The sequence below is a fragment of the Haplochromis burtoni genome, unplaced genomic scaffold (assembly GCF_018398535.1).
Source record: "Haplochromis burtoni strain Fernald_Lab_line unplaced genomic scaffold, NCSU_Asbu1 Contig_428, whole genome shotgun sequence".
Classification (NCBI taxonomy): Eukaryota; Metazoa; Chordata; class Actinopteri; order Cichliformes; family Cichlidae; genus Haplochromis; species Haplochromis burtoni.
Window position 1 is genome coordinate 81,954 of NW_024582789.1, and position 6,962 is coordinate 88,915.

At 39.3% G+C, this 6,962-nt stretch overlaps 1 protein-coding gene across 3 annotated transcripts in view; it reads left to right on the plus strand.

Moving 5' to 3' along the window:
* The first annotated feature begins 4,932 nt into the window (after positions 1-4,932).
* The window catches only part of mynn (myoneurin), a 19,490-nt gene continuing 17,460 nt past the window's right edge, over positions 4,933-6,962 (plus strand). For 2 of the 3 annotated variants that reach the window (XM_005945557.3, XM_005945558.3), the window contains exons 1-2: positions 4,933-5,038; positions 5,630-5,704. The gene's annotated coding sequence lies outside the window, so the exon portion shown is untranslated. The other variant, XM_042213230.1, reaches the window with a different exon arrangement.

A 6,962-nucleotide genomic window follows, 5' to 3' on the forward strand; every position in this document is an offset into this window, starting at 1 on the left:
TGGGCTGGTAAAGTGGACTGGTACTTAACACTACTCTATTTGAGCACTCAAAGCACTTTCATACTGTAAGCTTCATTCAACCATCTACCTTCCAGGCATCAGGGGATAAAGCTGACCTTCCAATTAGTGGACAAGCCGCTCTACCTCCTGAGCCCCAGCAGCCCCAGCTGAGTAACAAAAATGACCACACAGGACCATCGTGGTGCAGTACAGAGACAAAGTACACACAAAAATAACATTTAAAAAGTCCTTGACTGAATATTTAGAAGCTAACTGAGGAACAATTTTATTTTCTCTCTTTTTTACGAGTTGAATGATTGAGTGTGTCGTTACTGAAAGTGGATGTTTTATAGGTTTGGCATTTAAGTGTGTGACAACCTCAGCCCTCGCTTCTATCCCTCACCCATTTTGGACTAAAATAAAAGGAAAATAGCTTTTTGATGTGTCAGTCTGAATTATTTTTTACATTTTAAAAGATGCACATTTCTGATAGCGTAAAGAAAGAGCAATCACTGACAGTGCTTTAGATGTGGTGCATTATATCAGTGCACAGGGTGCAGAGGTTAACACTGTCCTCTCACAGCGAGGTTTTTCTTTGGAACATCCTGGCGAGCCGGGGCCTTTCTGCATGGTTTGCATTTTCTGCCTGTCCCTGCGTGGATTCTCTCCGGACTTCCTCCCTCAATCCGGAGACATGCGTGCCAGGTTAAATGTTTCTAAACCGTGAGTGTGGGTGTGAGTGTGCGATGGACTGGTGACCTGTCCGGGGTGTGACAGCTGGGAAAGGCTCCAGCTCTCTCTATGATCGAAAGGTGGATAAGCGGTTAAAGAAACAGAGCGATGCATTATATCCACTGCATGTGTTTTACAACGAAGTGAAGAAAATACAAAGAAACAGGATGTGAGCCCTGTTTCAAAGTGTGCACCATTTTTGATATATTTATCTTCCTGTATAGAAAAACATCCGAGGAATCATAGATCCACCTCTCCATCTTTGAATGGAAAGATTTTTAGGCGTTTTCATAAACATTAAAAAAAAAATCTTTTTCTTTTTTATTGCTCAGACATCGTGTTTTTACCGAGTCCGCTTTTTGGCACATTTAATCTTCTAATGAACTTTCATCACTAACCATGATGTGGCCTCATGTGGACAGCCATGAGAGGAAGTTTGTGTGCCAGCAAGCGATAAATAATAATGCAGTAAAACTCAGCTGTATTGCTATAAAATGTCTTCATCGAATGGTGCTTTCAAACGGTTTATGGGTGTAACTGTCGCCAGTACGAAAACATCAAGACCATAAAACAATGTTTCTGTCTTTCTTTCTTAACTACATGACTACTGCATTTATATTAAATCCATTTGTATAAGCTTTATTATTGTTGTCACAATAAATACATAAATTAATAAATACGTAAATAAATAAATAACGTTTTGAGTTCAAATCACCCTACTGTATGTCTGTGAAGGTTCTCAGTCATCCAGGTCATCGTAGTCAAAGGAGCTTGCAAGCTCCTTTCACCCTACTGTAGTTGAGCCTGCAGCGCCCCCTGGTGTGGAGGCATTTTAATGCAGTGCAGAAAGGTCGGAAGTGCTACTGTAGCTTTGTTATTATTAAAAATATAAAATATAATCCAAACTTCCTCTATTTCCTTTTTTCTGTGCATGAACATCAGGAATCGGAGCCATGAGATGCACATTTTAAAATAATTTATCAGAGGTTTAACTTTAAAAATATTTATTCACTGTCTTCTGATGTCATTTCAATGAACGCATTTAATATTTATATTTTACTACATGTGTCTGCCTCAGCTGTTGCTCTGTGAGGTTTATACACAACGTTATTGCGCTTTAGAGATGTGTAACGATATGGATCTTTAGCTTTAGATGCTGCTGAAGAACCCACACACATAAAAAGATCATTTGAAAATCTATCTGAAAATATTTGCTGCCAAAAACAATCATGTTTGAGGTCAGACTCGTGGGGAAAGCACTTCTCCACATTTAATACAGTCCACATTTGCCAGTTTGGGACATATTGCTTCAGGCTAGAATTTTTAATTAGCTGTCAACAAAAACAATAAACACACCTGCAGGATATTGTTTTAATCTTCTTCTTCTTCTTTTTTTCTGAAGTGATCCCAAGAGCAGCAGTTTTCTCCTGTGAAGCTACAGAACAAATCTTCTGCTGCAGATGAATGAGTCTAATTATGGCTAAAAGCAAGAAGAATATCACACGTGAGCAGGATAATGTGCCATAATTACCCAAGCAGGATAACAGCTCACAGCAGCCTGTTGGGCTGAATGTGGGGCTGAAGGTGTTTTTCTCTGGAATAATCAGCTCCTTCACTCCATGCATGATGCACGATGAGTGCAAAACAGTGTTTTAGTGCCTGAGCTGCACACTGTTGCATACAGTTTATTATTTTCCTGCACATTATTATGGCCTCCAAATGTGATTAAGAGGAAATCTGAAGTAAGACTGTAGCTAAACATCAGTTTGATTATTTCCTAAACTATAAATTCAGTCAAAGATTTCTGAAATGACAGATTTCTTGAATAAACGTGAGTGCAAGCCAAACACTAAATAGCGCCAAACACTTGTATAAAACCAAATATCATATTGTTTTTATTTATTACTCTTATTATTTCACACCCTTCAGCCTCTCCAGCCACAAGACATAGCCACGTCCACGTCCACACCCACCCACACCCCACCTTGTGTGAAAAAGATGTGAGGCAACTCTTCAGGAGACAGAAGATCATGATGTTACCAGGCTGTGCTGATCAGCTGCCTCCCATCTTCACACTGATCTTCGACAGATCCCTGGAGCTGTGTGAAGTCCCCTGCTGTTTCAAACGATCCACAATTATCCCAGTCCCCAAGGAACCCTCTATCACTGGGTTAATGACTACAGGCCTGTGCCCCTCACGTCTGTAGTCATGAAATCCTTTGAGAGATGGATGTTGACCTACCTGCAAGACATCACATGTCCCCTGCTCCACTCCTTTAGTTTACCTACTGGTCAAACAGTTCAGTGGATGATGGTGTCAACATAGGAGTGCACCTCAACACTGCAACACCTCGACTGCACTGTTACATGTCCTGGAGTCCTCCGCTCCAAACTCACTCGGCTCATTGTCCCAGCCTCCGTCTGTCAGTGGATCACAAACTTTCTGAATGACAGGAAGCAGCAGGTGAGACTGGGGAGAATCACATTTCAGGACTGTGTCCTCCCTCCTCATCTCTTCTATTCAGTTTAATTTGTTGTTATTTCTATAGCAACAAATCACCACAAGAGTTGCCTTTAAAATGCTTCATATTGTAAAGGCCCTACAATAATACAAAGAAAACCAAGAAAACCCTACGAGCAAGCACTTTGGCGACAGTGGGAAGGAAAAACTCCCTTTTAACAGGAAGAAACCTCGAGCAGGACCAGGCTCAGGGAGGGGCGGGGCCATCTGCTGCGACCAGTTGGGGTGAGAGAAGGAAGACAGGATAAAGACATGCTGTGGAAGAGAGCCAGAGGTTAATAACAAGTATGATTCACTGCAGAGAGGTCTGTTAACACATAGCAAGAAAGGTGACTGAAGGAGAAACACCCAGTGCATCATGGGAATCTCCCAGCAGCATAAGGAAGGATTCCCTTAGTTACGCTGCAATAAGTCTTCTCCCTCTACACAAATGATGACACCTTAGAAGACCCATCTGTCAAAATTGTTAAGTTTCCAGATAGCAACCTGAAGCGGCCACCAGTATGGACACTATCATCAAAAGGAGAGGATTCACTTCCTGCTGCAGCTCAGGAGATGTTGATCCAGTTCTACTCTGCAATAATCAAGTCTGTTCTCTGCTCATCCATCGGCGTACGGTTTGGATCAGCCAGTAAACAGAAAAAGAGCAGACAACAACAGACAGTCAGGACTGCAGAAGAACCTGCCCCCAACTTACCCTCGATTCACGATTTGTACAAAGCCAGAGCAAAGAAACTAGCAGACAACATCACTGCAGACCCATCACAACCTGGACACAACCTGTTCCAACTCTTCCCTCCGGTAGGCGCTACAGAGCACTGTACACCAAAACAAGCAGACATCTGTGCAGTTTCTTTCCACAGGACATCTCTCTGACGAACACTTAAATCAGTCACACAGTGTCTGAACTTAAAAACTTCCACAGATATAGTGGAAGTCCATTATAGAAACATAAATTATTTTAGACATATTTTATATGAAAAAATCTAAAGTTAGTCAGATGTTGGTGTCTTCACTTTTACCATTTAATAAAGTTTTTGTTCAGTATTTAATGAGTTTGAATTACTGTTATTTATTTATGGTTATTTCCTCGTGTGTTCCTTGGTCGACTGTTTAGATTAAAATGTTTCCCTCTTTGGGCTGTACACATCTGAACTTATATTTAAAATCCAAAATGAAAACATCATAAAAACGATGTTTTACGCTTGAATGTACATATAGTTGAGTCATAAATAGGCTGCACACAAAATAATGTCTTGCTCATGTTGTAAGTAAAGCAGGAAAAAGTCGAGTATATTATTATATATTATCAGTGCATATTATTATTGCTATTACTACGACATAATAGTAATGATATAATATGAAATATAAAAATACATGTGCATGACTGTTGACAGATAAATAGCCTACAGATACAGTCTACTTGGTAACACAGCTATGCTATTTATAAATATCAGCCAACAACAGCACTTTTGAACATTTCAAAATCAGTGTCGCTTAAAATTATTTTCTTATTTTCTAGGCAACATTTTTTTATTGGCTTCGTATGTGTATATTTCGTATTCTATAGATTAAAGGGTTAAATATAAATGAAATGAATTCTTTTATTTGTTGCTATTACTGTAATTCCGTATTAACGATAGTAACCCTCCCCAACTGTCGTCCTTTGTCAGGGAGCGACGGTGTCTATCTTGACCGAACCCAGTTTCTCTTTGATCAATATTGTCGTCTCGCGAGAACTTCGATGTCACGTGGATTATGGCTGAAGATCGCGGATATTAGAAGGTACTTTTCTGCTTTTATTTACTTTGTTGTGGCGTAAAATCGCGCATTTACGCAATTTGTTTATTACAGCTCGAGACGTATGTGCATTAGCTGTCGATAAAATAAGCATGTGCAGCTTTTTGTGGCCGCTTACGTCGGCACCGCCGGTACAAACCTTCGAAATAAGAGCACAATGTTTTGCGCGCTTTTTACCACTACGAAAACAGTTAGCTTCTGCTTCGTGAATGATCCGCTGTGGTTAAACACCCGTGGGCCTTGCTCTCCTGTTTGGAGGCTTCTGCTACACCCAAAGTGCAGATAAGTCTGCGAAGAGACCTAAACGGCGAGCAGGAGTAAATTGAACCCAACGGCGACACCGCTGTTAGCCTTAGCTACAGCCCGAGGCCTGCTCAGGAAGCGGGCGGGAGCTTTTATTTTCCAAAACTGCTTCTTCATCTTACCTGCCAAGGCTGTAGATTCAGAACATTATACCTGTTCGCAAGCTTTTATTATTTATGTTAGACGTCCACAAGTCCGTGTTTGGATTTTGAGCTGTTAATTAGACAATTAATATGCACCGCGGTTCGTTCTCACACTCTTTGTCATTAACAGGAGAGAAATCTACAAACCGAGAGCAAAGAGGAGGCGAAGCTGTGACTCTTCAGCAGCTCTGACACACTACTCACAGTAAGTTTTCACTCTGTTATCAAGTTTTAGAAATCCACGAGAAATCTGTGTTTTTATGTGCATTGACGTTTTTTGTGATATGATTTAAATTTTGTGCAATTATTAAAAATATTAGAAACATTACACTGGATTTCCAGCAGGTGAGTCATTAATATAAACCTGCAGGGAAGGTTTATTACGTTTATGGGGTGTTTGTGGCTCTTTGTGATGTCTTTAGTCGTTTTAGAGTAATTCAAGGCCTCATACAGGGAGATATTAAATTAAAGCTTATTTATAAAAGTGCTTTTCACAGACAAGCAGTCACAAAATACTGTACACGAAAAAACTAGGAATAAATACATTGCTATATAATTGAAATTTAACATTAAAATGAATCAAAGTCTACTGGGAGCTTCTGTAAAGAGTATAAAATAGAAAAAACTTGCTTAATAGAACTCGTTAATAGTCTGATCATCGGTTTTTGTTTTTTTTATTTAATTATTCATTTTTGTTGTTGTTGTATAGCTCAGATTTATCTAAGCCAGTAAACAGGACATTACTGTAATCTAAAAAACACTGATTAATTTTCTCCAGTTCAGCCAAGGAGACCGCTTTTTTGTTACAATGTAGACATGTTCTTTATATAAAAGAAACTCTCAGGTAGAATTTGGTTAGTCTGATTTATCTCAAGAACAGTGCTGATTATTACTGATCAGAGGAGCTAGTGTGTAAAATTGTTGAAATAAATCTTGTGGTGTCAAAGTCACACCTGTGGCTCTGGTAGCAGATGTCTGTCATGAAGCTGGATACAGTTAGTGAGGTAACCTCAGGTTGATCTGTAATCCATCAGTTTTCAAATCAAATCACTTTTATTGTCACATCACATGTGCAGGTACACTGGTACAGTACATGTGAGTGAAATTCTTGTGTGCGAGCTTTACAAGCAACAGAGGTGTGCAAAAATACAATAACATAAGAACAAGCAAAATATAAGAATGGCTACATCTGAGAGTTATATGAATAAATATATGTACAATATAAGAGTGTATGCATATTACTGAATGTGAATACTACGTGTGTGTGTGTGTGTGTGCGCGCGCGTATATATGTATATGTGTGTGTGTATATTTATTTATTTATTTATTTATTACAAAGTAAATAGAGTAAATAATAAAATAAAGGTTGGCAGTTGACATGTGCAAAACAGTGGCATTACTGTACAGTATGGAGTGCATAATGTTGAAGTTCCAGTAGTGAAGCTGAGGTGTCTATTAGGGGT